Here is a 12,807-nt window from a genome sequence, read left to right as displayed (position 1 = left end):
GATATTGAAAATTTTTAGTATGGAAGACTGCAAACTAGTTGGAACTCCTATGTGTACTAGATTGAAACTTACTAAGGATGATGAGTCAAAGGAAGTGGATCAGACATTGTATAGGTCTATGATTGGAAAGTTGCAGTATGTAGTGCACACAAGACTAGACATTAACCTTGCAGTAGGAATTGTAGCAAGATTCTCAACAAAACTAAAAGAAAATCACATGATGGCAATCAAAAGAATCATGAGATATTTAAAAAGAACTAAAGATTATGGATTATGGTATAAACTTGGAGGAAATCTAGATTTAAAAGTGTTCACTAATGTAGATTGGGCAAGGAATGTTGATGATAGAAAGAGTACAAGTGGAGGAGATTTCTTACTTGGAAAGAGGTTGGTTTCTTGGACAAGTAAAAAGAAGAATTATACATCCCAGTCCACAACAGAGGCTGAATATGTTGCAACAGTAGTAAACTACTCAAACATTGTATGGCTCAAAAAATTATTGGAAGGTATGAAGCAAGAAATCAAAGAACCTGTTGTTATGTTTTGTGACAACACAAGTGCAATTAAAATATCCAAGAATCCAGTGATGCATTTAAAAATCAAGAATATTGCTATAAAGTATCACTTTGTTAGAGAATTGGTACAAGAAAAGGAAATCATATTGGAATATGTCCATACAAATGAACAAATTCACACATGAAATTTTTTATAATGTTTTAGTATACCCTGATGTAAAATGAATTTGGTCTGATTTGAATAGAAAATTTATGCATTTTCTATGTAATTACCATGATGTATGTATGAATATATAAAATGAACAAGGTAAAATACATGTCAAAGCTAATATCGTTGAGGGCTAAAAGTGTAGTATTTAGGACTAAACTGAATCAAGTAGACTGAGAATCATGTAAACATGAAAAGGAAAATTTTATCTTATGGTTTGACTACTTTCACTTTTTTAATTTTCAAAAAAAATTCTTTATTATACTTTCATGATTATAATATTGCATGCATAAAACTTATTATGCAAACAAAGTGAGCATGACTATTTTTAACTACCAAGAATTGCTCTAAAATCTTGGAGTGGGGGACCATGTACTAATGAATCTAAAAAACTATGCATGTTCATTCTTTATTGTAAACTAACACAAATTTAATATAATTGGTCATGGTAAATAGATGATTGAAGGTGTGTGCATGAATGATGGTGGAACTACATCTTAGCATTAGCTTCTATACTAGGAAGTGAAAAAAAAGTAGATATGACTAATAAATTTTTGATACAATTGTTCAATTGTGTGTTATCTTTGATCTTACACAAATGTCATATTAGTCATCAGACAAAGTCTACTGAGCCCAGTTGTTCAGCAAGGAAAAAGATAGAGTCTACCGAGCTTAGAAGGTTAGTGAAGAAGGTTTTTAGCATCTACCGAGCATTCTCGGGCTTTACCTTGTGTATTCAGTTGCTATTGAGCTTTCAAGGTTAGCAAAGGAAATTTAGTTGCTACAAATCAAACTTGGTCATCAAGAGAAAATAGTGCAGGAAATAGTTCTAATCGAGCTTTCATGGACAATGAAGGAAATCTAGTTCTTACCGAGTTAACTCGATAGCCAAAGGATTTTGTAGATGTTGCAATGTTAACTGAGTTAAGACATTTAACCTAGGAAATTATTTCTAGAAGTAGTATTTACCAAGCAAGGTCGGCCAGTGAAGGATTTCATTATTTTGTGAAATAAAGTTTATTTTTTTAAAACTAATATTTGTAGCTAACTAATGTATGGTTTATTGGTAAATATAACTAATGAATGAGCCAACTTGATAATTTGAATGGTATATATAAGAAGTCAAGTTGCAAATTCTAAGTGTAAGTGATTGATTTGATGTAATGTGAATGAGAAGAAAGACTGATTATTGTGAAAGAGAATTTTGAATGATGATTAGAGATCATTAAGGAGTAGCAAAGATATATTTGATTGAAAAGGATCTAATAGTGTAGAATAGAGATCTGTAATTAGAAAATTCAATTGCATCTTCTTTAGACCAATTCATTGTTACTTTCTAACTATTGTAGCAGTGATTTCAAAATCTCTTAACAGAGTTGGTTTAACAGCCATTTTTGTAAATCCTCTAACAAGGTGATAGTTCAGTTGAATTGTTCTAAAGACCTCTAGCAAGGCCACTCCTAATAGGGTGATTAAATCCTCTAACACGGTCACACCTAACAATGTCTATTGTAACCTTTAACAAGGTTGGCTTCTAACAAGGCTCACTTTAGAAGAGTGAAATTTGGTAGCTAGTTACTTGGTAGTTTTTCCCATATTGGGTTTCCACATTAAATCTAGTGTCTCTCGTGTTCATTTTATTTACTTTTTCATGCATGAATGCTTGAAGATTAGTAACAAGTTAATTTACCGAGTTACAACATTTTTTTTAGTGTTTACCAAGTATCAATAGTAACTAGTTATTTAAGACATCTAAGGGATCTGTGGATTTATTTTGTAGTAATTGATTCCCAACCCCCCCCCCCCCCCCTCCCCGCTCCTCAATTACTCCATCTATAATCCCAACAAATAATATGGAGTTAGAGTATAGAAACTATTTTCCATGACCTCATAGGGTTCAAATACATGTTTTAGGCCTATGTTACAATCATATATATGGGCTATAAAAATGATATTGAAGAATGGGATTAATGAATCTATGAGCTCTAACAATTATAGTAAATAATGGGATCAATGATTGATTGGTGTTTGTTAGCCTTGAAGAATCTTTGCCTTCAACAATCATGTCTATGACTACATTAAGCCCTAATCTATCCTTTACACCAAAAAATTAATATAGGGTTTATGTTTTTCTTATTTGGAATCTTATACTAATAACTATTACAAGTAATTGTGAAAAGAATTAAAATAATTTTCTAAAATCTCACCTCTTTAAAATCCATTGGAGAAAACTCTAAAATTATAAGTAACAAAAATTGAATTATGCAAAAATATATTATACACACTCAAGAATTATTCCAAATTCACAAACTCGTAATGTAGTGCATGTCATGGTGTAAGGGTGTGAGAGACATTAGTTCTGGAAGATAGAAAAACAACAAAAATGCATGTTCCCCATCACACATGTATGCAATTTGTAGCAACATAGAAGAGAAACAAGAAGTGTGGAACGTTTAGAAGCTTTATCATACAGTGAAATTTTTCTATCTTGGCTTTCTTTTGCACTTCTTTGCCTGATCTTCATACATCAACTATGTGATTAATTTTCTCTTTCCTTACAAAAAGAGAATGCACAATGTACCTAAAGATAAATACTTTAACTCTTTACATGATGAAATATTGCTTAACAAAAGGAAAATGTGGATGTCATAGACAAGATAGAAAACATTCATAGCTCCAAGGAAAGTGCCATTTTTTAAAGCAAATAACCAACATCAATTAATTTGGTTTATTCAAAGAAATCTTTCAGATCAGTAGAAGAGTGGAACTCACAATAGAAGATTAAATACTAAAAAAATACAACCCTAATGACTTCTAATATGAAGAGTGGAATTCAAAATTAAAAGACAAAATCTTGAAACAATGCAACTATAATGACTTCTAATATGAAGAGTGGAATTCACAATAGAAGATAAAATCATGAAAAAATGAAACCCTAGTAACTTCTAATATGAGACACTGTGAGTTTAGATGATGTATCATCACAAATAAATGTAAAGTATCTAACCAGAAGCAAGATAGATAAACAAACTTGCAAAATGCTAGGTAGTCTACCTTTTATTTACTCCTAATTTATCAGAAGAGAAAAAGAAGAAGACTATGAGAAATTAATAGGGAAACAAGAAGTTAAAGACTAAAATTAATTTTAATAAGAAAGTTTGCAAAGTTTATATAATAAATTTTGTTTGAACCATTTACAAAACATGAGTCTCCTACCTAATTGCAGTGACTTATAATTGGCAATAATTATAAAGGAGACTCTCAGAATTTGTGAACCCTATATTCTAACTTCTCCATGAATTAGGATCATGTGGCACACAACTTCACAAAGTAATGGGGTTATTTTCACTAAAGAAAAAATTTAGATAGTGATGAAAGAAGGGAGAATTAAAAAGGAAATCCTATCTAATAATATGATTCTATTCCATTCACACTAATGTATGGCAGAGATTAATCAATAGGGTAAACATAAATATATGTGCCAAACAATATGAAGGTAAGACCACAGAGCAATGAATAATATATACAAACCTAGCTTGGAATACTCATACCAAAATTTAGAAATGGTATGCAAACAATTTCTCAGAAACGAGAAATAAAACTTAGCGAATAGATGAAACAAAAGACGAAAACTCATGAGCATGAGAAAGTCTCAAAAATAATACACCAATCAGATTGATTAGTAATAAAAAAGTAGTCTATCAGAAACTAATAAAATAATATATATAAAAATATTGTATAGAGTGAGATTTTGGCTTCATACAGTGAGAACAACACAAAAATCTATCCAACTAATGCCTAAAACAATGAATATCCAAGAGAAAAAACACCATTTGTTATATTCTTTGATAGATTTTAAATGTTGAAGACAAATTTCATAGCTTAACTTAGAAGATAAAGAAACATATTATAGAGAGAGCATATGAAAAGATATCAAGTTTAAAATTCCATAGTCAATCCCACATAAAAAAGATTCCATCCATATGCATGTGTCAGGAAAATGAAAATGGAAACTCTTCATTTTTGACCCAGCATGTGTAGACGACTGCATGATCAATGCTCTCTTTTACAATGTGCTTGAGGATGAAGATGTCACCTCTGCTCTACATGATGAAATCTGGTGTAATGGAAGAATACTATGGATGTTACAGAAGGCACGAGAAAACATTCACACTTGCAAGCACATGATTCCTTTTTATTAGCAAAGAACCTACAAATGTGAAATTTGAAAAAGAGTATAATTCATAAGGCTTACAAAACCATGCAACCCTAATAGCTTCTATTACAACACATTGCAAGCTTATGTGACATATCATCACAAATAAATATAAGGTGTTTGATAACAAGCAAGACAAATGCAAACTTGCAAAATGGGTAGGTTACATTTAATTACTATTTTATTAGGGCGGAGAAAAGAAAAGACTACTAGGAAAATTTAGTAGGAGCAATAGAAAAAAAAAAAAGGAAATCAAAAACCAAAAATAGTATTTAAATAAAGATCATAGAAGAAAACTATTTACACAATTTCTAAAACATGAACTAATTGCATGAAAGTCACATGAAAACTATAGTCTTCTATCTAACGGTAGGGACTAATAAGATAAAAAGATGAATATATAACCTAAATTAAAAATATATATATCAAAATATCCTCAACTATGTAATATTATAACTTTTCATATAAGATGAATGGAAACAACAATTAGCAAATAATGAATTAAGCACATAAAGCTGGAAGAAATGAATGCTGAAAAAAAAGAACCAATGAAGTGGGACAGAATAGATTAGGGTAGAAGGGAATCTGCGGAGGAGGGACAGGGGTCGGAGATGTAGGAGAGTACATGAACGTGCCATCTATGCGTCTCACCACTTCTTTATTTCTCTTTGCCCATCAGTTGGGAAGGGTTTGGTCGCTTTCAATCAATAAGTCGGAGCATTTGTTTACTAGAGCGTGCAAATAAACCTCTAAGTTGTGGAAATTTGCAGGGTTGAGCATGTGCTTCAGGAAAGGCGACCTGCTGCTGTCTAAACTGATCTCAACTCCCACATGAACATACGCCCATAGAAGCCAGTGCAAAATCCTTGTCAGCCATCCCAATTTGTCATTGAAAAAAATCCCAGGAATTTTTGGAACCAAATCTCCGTGGTTTACCACGCGCAGCACTTTGACGCCAATCTTCTCCATATGTTGGGCGAATGAGAGGTTCCCTACGCGAGGAGACGCAAATGAAAACACTGTTACGGGAATTGAGGTGGAACCATATTCATTCACCATGGTTTCTTTGATATCATATGCGCTCAGAGTTGCAAGTGCAGCGCCCAAGCTATGCCCAGTAAATGTTATGCTCAATTCTTCTTCTCATTTCTCTTTGCATTCCTTCACCAATCTGGTTATCTCACCCATTACAATTCCCCTTGCGCTAAGCGTGCATCTAACAGAGTCTTCGTCGGTGGAAGTATAGCAACTGAGGAATCCCTTCTCAATCCTCACATCTGGATTTGAAATGGTTTGGATGTTGGAGCACGTCACAGCCTTTAATGTCATTATAGGAACCAATATGTCTCTCAGATTTTGCATCCATTCAAAGCCAGTCTTCGTCCCTCTCCATGCAACAACTATATCACGTCTTCCCAATCTCTTTATCTCAACTGGGTCATTACAAATCGCAATATAACCCATCCACGCCACGTCTTTACTTGATTCCTCGCCAAAAATGGAATCTAAAATACTAGTATTTGCATATATGTATTTGGTAACTTCATATCCACGCCCATAATTTAGCAGTTCCAGTCTCTGGGCGAGAGAGCTTTTGCTGTGCTTACAATTCCCATAATGTGTGGAAGAGGAGGAGTTCTCAAACGAATCATAGCATTGCTGTGCAAAATCACCATATCTGAGCATCTCTGCTTTGAAAATTGGGTTAATGGGATCGATCATGCCATTCCAATTCTTTGCACCCTGGATATCCCTCCATGTATCACATAGACTCTGTTTGTTTGTTTGGTCTTCTGCATCTCCATTACTTTCCTTGTTTGGAGATATGATATTAGGACTGCTCAAAACCAATGGAGATGTTGCCATACTCTCGATTATTACACTCGTTACAAAGAATAAATAAAATTCTCTACTTTCTAGTTACCACAGAGATCTCTTTTTGATGTTCTGATTGACAAATTTCCTTGGTTATAAAACTTCGAGCGCAGTAAATATAAATAGAGAATGAAATGGGATGATGAAAACATTTGATGGCATTTCTGAGCAGTTGATCCCTTGACGTGGCCTCGTTTACTCAGTCCATCACAAATATTGGGAAAAGTAAAACTCAATACCAATCACTTACATTTGTGAAACCAGTTTAATTGACGGGCCGTACTCGTGGTTTTCTTTGGGAAAAGTATAATCTGATTCATAATCCGGACAACCCTATCATGGTCGACCGGCCTGCATTTCCAGTTCAAACAAAGACCGGTAAAATCGGCGAAGCTCCCTATTGAAAGGTATTACCCGATGGAATACTATACGAAAGGCATTTGATTCGACTTTGAATTGGGTAAAAACAGGATAAGCAACTTCAGGATGGACATATCAAGAAAGTTCATAGTTTCGAAAAATATATTCGACGTCACACTCAAAGAGCCTACGAAGATGAAGATAAGTCACTAAGACAACACCATAATAAAAGTTAGAAGAGAAAATTTAGCTAAACTAATAACAAGAAGAGGAATACTTGGGGCAAGACATTTGGCATTTTTCAAAAAAAGTAATGGCTTTATTTTCAACCCTCTTTTCCCGAAAATTTATCTTAAGATTTAGTTCTATTATTTTGGGAAAATATTCTAATTTATCTTTTCCTTAAACATAAAATTCTACGGGCACATTAAACATAAATTGTGTTGGACATAGGATAAGACTTGATTCCTATGCTAAAAGTGTTAAATAAGCAGTTGCATGGGGACATAGAATAAGACTTGATTTGTAGACTAAAAGTTTTAAATATTCAAAATTGAGTTCCTCCTTTCAAACTTAGTTTCTCCATTAAATAATATTTAAATACTAAAATCTATTCCTTTCTATAACTAATTTCCCCTTCTTAAGATTCTCTATAAAAAATCCTTTCACATAAGTTAATTTCTCTTTTTATAACTTACAGTTACAAGTTGATAATTTAAAACAAATATTTATATGATAGAAATGTCCAACCCATGTCCTGCAATTGTCCAATGGCCTGCACGAGAGCTACTGACATGTCGTCCTCTACACAATTCACATAACAAAAAAACTGTCCACTTTGGTATATCAGGAAAGTCCCTTCGCAATTGATTCCTACTTCTCACTTATTCATATTCCAGAAAAAACCCTCATGTATGTTTTTCAAACGCCCTCATGTGTAAAAACAAATAGCCAAAGAAGTATAAGCAATATCTGACATATATATGACCATATCAAAAATACTAAAAGAATAAATGATACTAATTAAATTAATATTCATTTCTTTGATCACTTCTTCTAGGCTTTAGTACAACTATTTTTCTCACTTAGGTTATGATTAGACAATCAAATTATCTTCTGAAAGTCAAACCAATCAAGTGCCAATTGGAGTTCCTCATAACTCAACCTTTCCTCTAGGTCCTTTTGTTATGTCCTTCTTTTAAATCCTCTTCATCAACCATCTTGATATGGCACCTATTCAAATAGAAACAGTCTCACCAATAAGGTTTGACATCAATGACAACATAACAGTTATCTCAACTGTAGTTTCTAACAACAAATTCAAAAACCAATCTCTAAGAATTGGACCACATCATACACTATGCTAGCAGTTAACACCTAAAGAGCATAAGCTTCTTTTAGGGATTCTTGTAGTAACCCATTTCCTTTCATTTAAAATTATTTACAACCTTATTTAATTTAGAAAATTGGCTATTAAAATACTAAAATATAAAAAATCAATAATATAATTAGTATATCTATGATAAATCTATGAAGATGGGTGATCTCTTTAAATGCTTGTAATAATTATTTTATATAGGAAAGTGTGCTAGAAAATGTGAAAACTAACAAGAACTCTCACATCTCTCTTATTGCATCATCAAGTTTGTCATAGAAGACTTCATATTAGTAACTATTCAAGGTTTTTTCAATGATAGACAAGACAAGAGTAACACCTTCCATTTGGAATCATATTACAAGCACATAATATTGCACACTATATTAATAATCATGTTCTCCACTCTTCCTTAATTTGTCTGATATTGTGGACAAATCACAAATAAGTAGTCTTGGAATAGAAGAACAAGAATAGATAATAAATAATATCCAATTAACATGAAAACCTTTGCATAAACCATGATTGGCATGCAAATAAATTATAATTTTCTTTATTGGTTGACATCATGCATGTAAAAATACACAAGATAAGTTCTCATAACAAATGAAACAAATAAATAAAATCTTAGTGATAAAACTTTAGTTAATTAGATTCCATATATTGCCAATTTAAAAACTTAATAAAGCATTCATTTGTGTTTATAAACAACTCAAAAATCCTGTATAGGAGTAAAGGTTCTAGCGACTAATTAGTTAATTATTTTTTAAATCTAACCTAGAAGCTAACCTATTAATAGAAAATCTCCTATAGGGAACACAATAAAATACCAACCTAGCGATGAACTATGGAATCAATATTTTCATGACTCTATAATTTTTTTAAAATGCACTCTATAATTCTTGGGGAAGAAAATGAAGTCTTGTTGAAAGAGTACAAACAACTTCTTTAGATGGGAGATTAGGGAGAGACCCAAGGTGAGTATTCAGACTTTTTGAATGAAGTTAATACACCTTTTTTTTCTCTAGATATTTTGGTGGGAAAAGTCTTGAGTTTGGAATTGTACATCCAGCTTTGAAGGATCCTTAGAAGGATCCCTAAGATCACTCCTTACTATTTAGATTTATTCCCAAACACTACTTGTCTATCCACTAGGAAATACCATCCAATGTGCTCTTTGCACCCTATTCTTCACCTCATTGGCACTTGGCCTTCATTAGGCTTAATTTCACTACTAACCTTGGTGGGCTTATGAGCATGTAGGGTGGCCAAAATTGAGCCAACTTTGTCTTGGGTGGTATCTTGGATTCATTCCAAAGCTCTTCTTCCTTACAAATTTCAATATTTGTACTAGAACACCTAGTAGTCCTCAATTATGCCTCCTCATATATTTTTTGGGATTTTTCTCTAGAATTTCAATATTTGTACTAGAAGACCTAGTAGTCCTCAATTAGGCCTCCTTATATATTTTTTTGGATTTTTCTACAATTTTCTCTTAGTGAGCCACCAAAAAAATTCAACTTATAAATACTCTTTGGAGGACTCAAATGATTATCTAGGTCTTTCCCTCTGATCACTTCCATATAGTGTTAGACTCAACACCTAGTGTTTTTGAGAATTTTAAGGGTTCACAACCCAATCAGTGGTGTTTTCCTTTAAATATTTACCAAATGGATGGGTAGGTATGAAAGCTGATTACAATAGATTCTCTACTCTTCATCCTTAGTCAACACAAAACTTGATCTCATTCTTTATCCTTTGCTAGTTTGATCAACTTCCCAACTCTACAACCTAGTGGATCTTTGTCCAGGCTCTCTTAGGTCTTGATAGAAAAATTTTAAAAACATGTTTTGGCCTCCAAAAAATTTAGTAGTATAGTACATTTATTCTAGTTCCATTACCATGATTTTGAAGAATTCTCAACCATACTAATGGAAACTACCCTCCATTTTCAGTGCACTACTCAATTATCGACAAAAAGTAGTAGTGATTGAAAGATTTTTTTTGGAACACTCCAAAATTACCAAGAAACCTTCAAATACGTACACAAGGGTAAAATAAATCTATCCATCTAATCAAACCATGAATAATTCCTATTCAATCCAAAACACACACAATGCTGGAAATTTCTAAATTCTGTCATTAGTTCTCTAAGATAGTGCCATATGTTTCTTTCGAAAAAGTAACCATCTGACCATACCATAGGCTTGGAATGGTGTTAAATAATGATTCTCCAAATAGACCAATTTATTCTTGGTTGGTTGAAACTTCTATGGCATGATTTTCATCCTCTCGCAAAAAGTTGTCATAAAGTTAGAAAGTTGTCAAGTTGACAACTTTTGCAACTTTTTACAACCTTAAGCAATTAGTATCTTCCTTACTTTGGTGTAATGAAAAATGATTCCCAATAAATTTTTAATGATATTTAGACATATATTAGGCCATTTTGGACCCTTGACCCATATTTTTATTTGTTGACCAAGTTTGACTCCCTTGGCAACTTTTGCACTTCCTTAACAACTTTGGGCACCACTAGCATCCAAGCATTAGATGACAAAGAAAACATTGAAACAACTTCAAAATCAATCAAAATAGAAAATTTGTCTCTCATTATCCCTTATTACATCCTTGACTCACTCCTATGTCTTCCAACCAAAATCTACACTAGGATTTGAGTTCATCCTAGGGGTATTCTTGCACCATTCTCCCCCAAAAAGGAAGAACCCTTCATCGACCATCTGGTAATATAAGTTTTGAATCAATTCCTCTTTACTTAAACTTTATTTCAGGAACCCATGTTGCCACACTATCATCTTTACCCTTCTATTTGACAAGGTAATTTATATAGGTTTGTGATCTAGTCTTTTGGCCTTCTCTCTAGAGCTAATTATCTTTTCTATTGTAAAGGATCAGTCCTTGGTTTTTTGCAACTACTTACTAATCTCAATAAGATCTCCATACTCATATGCATAGACTGGTATGGGTCTCATTTACTATGTCAGGTCAACAAAATTGAAAATTGGTGACAGTCCCAAGTTGCTTGGCAAATCCACTTTGTAGGCATTGTTGCCATGCTTGGCCAAAATTGATGAAGGGTGCTCCCCTTAATACCATAAAATCATAACATAAAGAAAGAAATAATAGAAAATGAAAGAACAAAATATGGACTTCTTATTTGCACCACAAATGTGGAATTACAAAATTTACAAGTACAATATGCTAACCCACATGAGCACCTTCATTATAATAATTTGCAAGACAAGCTTGGAACTATCACCCAGAGCTATTCTAGACAATGTCTAGGCCTTTCTTAAAGAAGCAACTTTATGTCACTTGGTAAGGTTCTAGATATTTAAATTAATACCTAGGGCCGACAGACCCTAACACTACATATAGAGTTAGCCAAATACATCTTTGATAATTATTTTAGATATTTTGGGTAGCCCAACTTTGAAAGGCCATAACTCACAAACCATTGCTCTGATTGACTATTATAACCACTTTTTCGAAAATGGAAGCTCTTGATCTACATGCTTGAAATAGTGCAAGCACCATTATGTCGGGTTTTCCGACATCATCCTGGCACTCTAAGGCCTCTAATAGTGAGCCTTAAGATTTTTCTAAAAAAATTTCCACCAAAAATGTGCAATAACTTCTCTGATACTTCTACTTGAGTAATGAGATTTCTATGGTAGGCTTACAAATCCAAAATGAAACTTCGTGTAAAAAATGAGAACATTCTAAGCTCTTATGATGAACTTAATAAACATAGAAAGTTCCCATGAATAGTAACCACCCTATCTACTAGTCCTAATTAAAATAAAAAAGACTTAAATAGAAAATATTTTTTTTGGGTGAGGCAAGATTGCTCTTATACCCAAGGTAATTTGAGAAGTGACTTTGTCACATCTCAGGCGTTTAGAGGAAAACCAATATAGTTAACCTCCTCCCTTGCAAGCCATGACGAATTCTCTACTGGCCTCCCTTTCCATTTGACCAAGTATTCCTCATAAATTATGTTCCTTTTACTTTTTCCAATATGACTGTCTAGTATCTTCTCAATGTCCTTTGTAGCCAAACTAGCTGCTAGAATACTTGATTATGCTTTTGCAACTTCATCTCCACCACCTCCTTCATAATACTCCATTAGATCTAAAACATTAAAAATTGGTGCAATGTTTATTTTAGTAGGCAACTCCACTTCATAAGAATTTCAAAAATCATTCCTATTCACTATCTTGCATGGTCTAAACTTTTT

At 33.0% G+C, this 12,807-nt stretch overlaps 1 pseudogene; it reads right to left on the bottom strand.

Annotated features, from left to right (window-relative positions):
* Positions 1-5,440: 5,440 nt before the first annotated feature.
* LOC149537590 (phospholipase A1-Igamma2, chloroplastic pseudogene) lies at positions 5,441-6,805 on the bottom strand (annotated as a pseudogene).
* Between the last annotated feature and the right edge of the window lie 6,002 nt (positions 6,806-12,807).

The sequence above is a fragment of the Cupressus sempervirens genome, chromosome 9 (genome assembly GCF_028749045.1).
Source record: "Cupressus sempervirens isolate cs-2001-9-10 chromosome 9, ASM2874904v1, whole genome shotgun sequence".
NCBI classification, from domain to species: Eukaryota; Viridiplantae; Streptophyta; class Pinopsida; order Cupressales; family Cupressaceae; genus Cupressus; species Cupressus sempervirens.
This window is presented reverse-complemented; position numbering and strand designations above follow the sequence as displayed.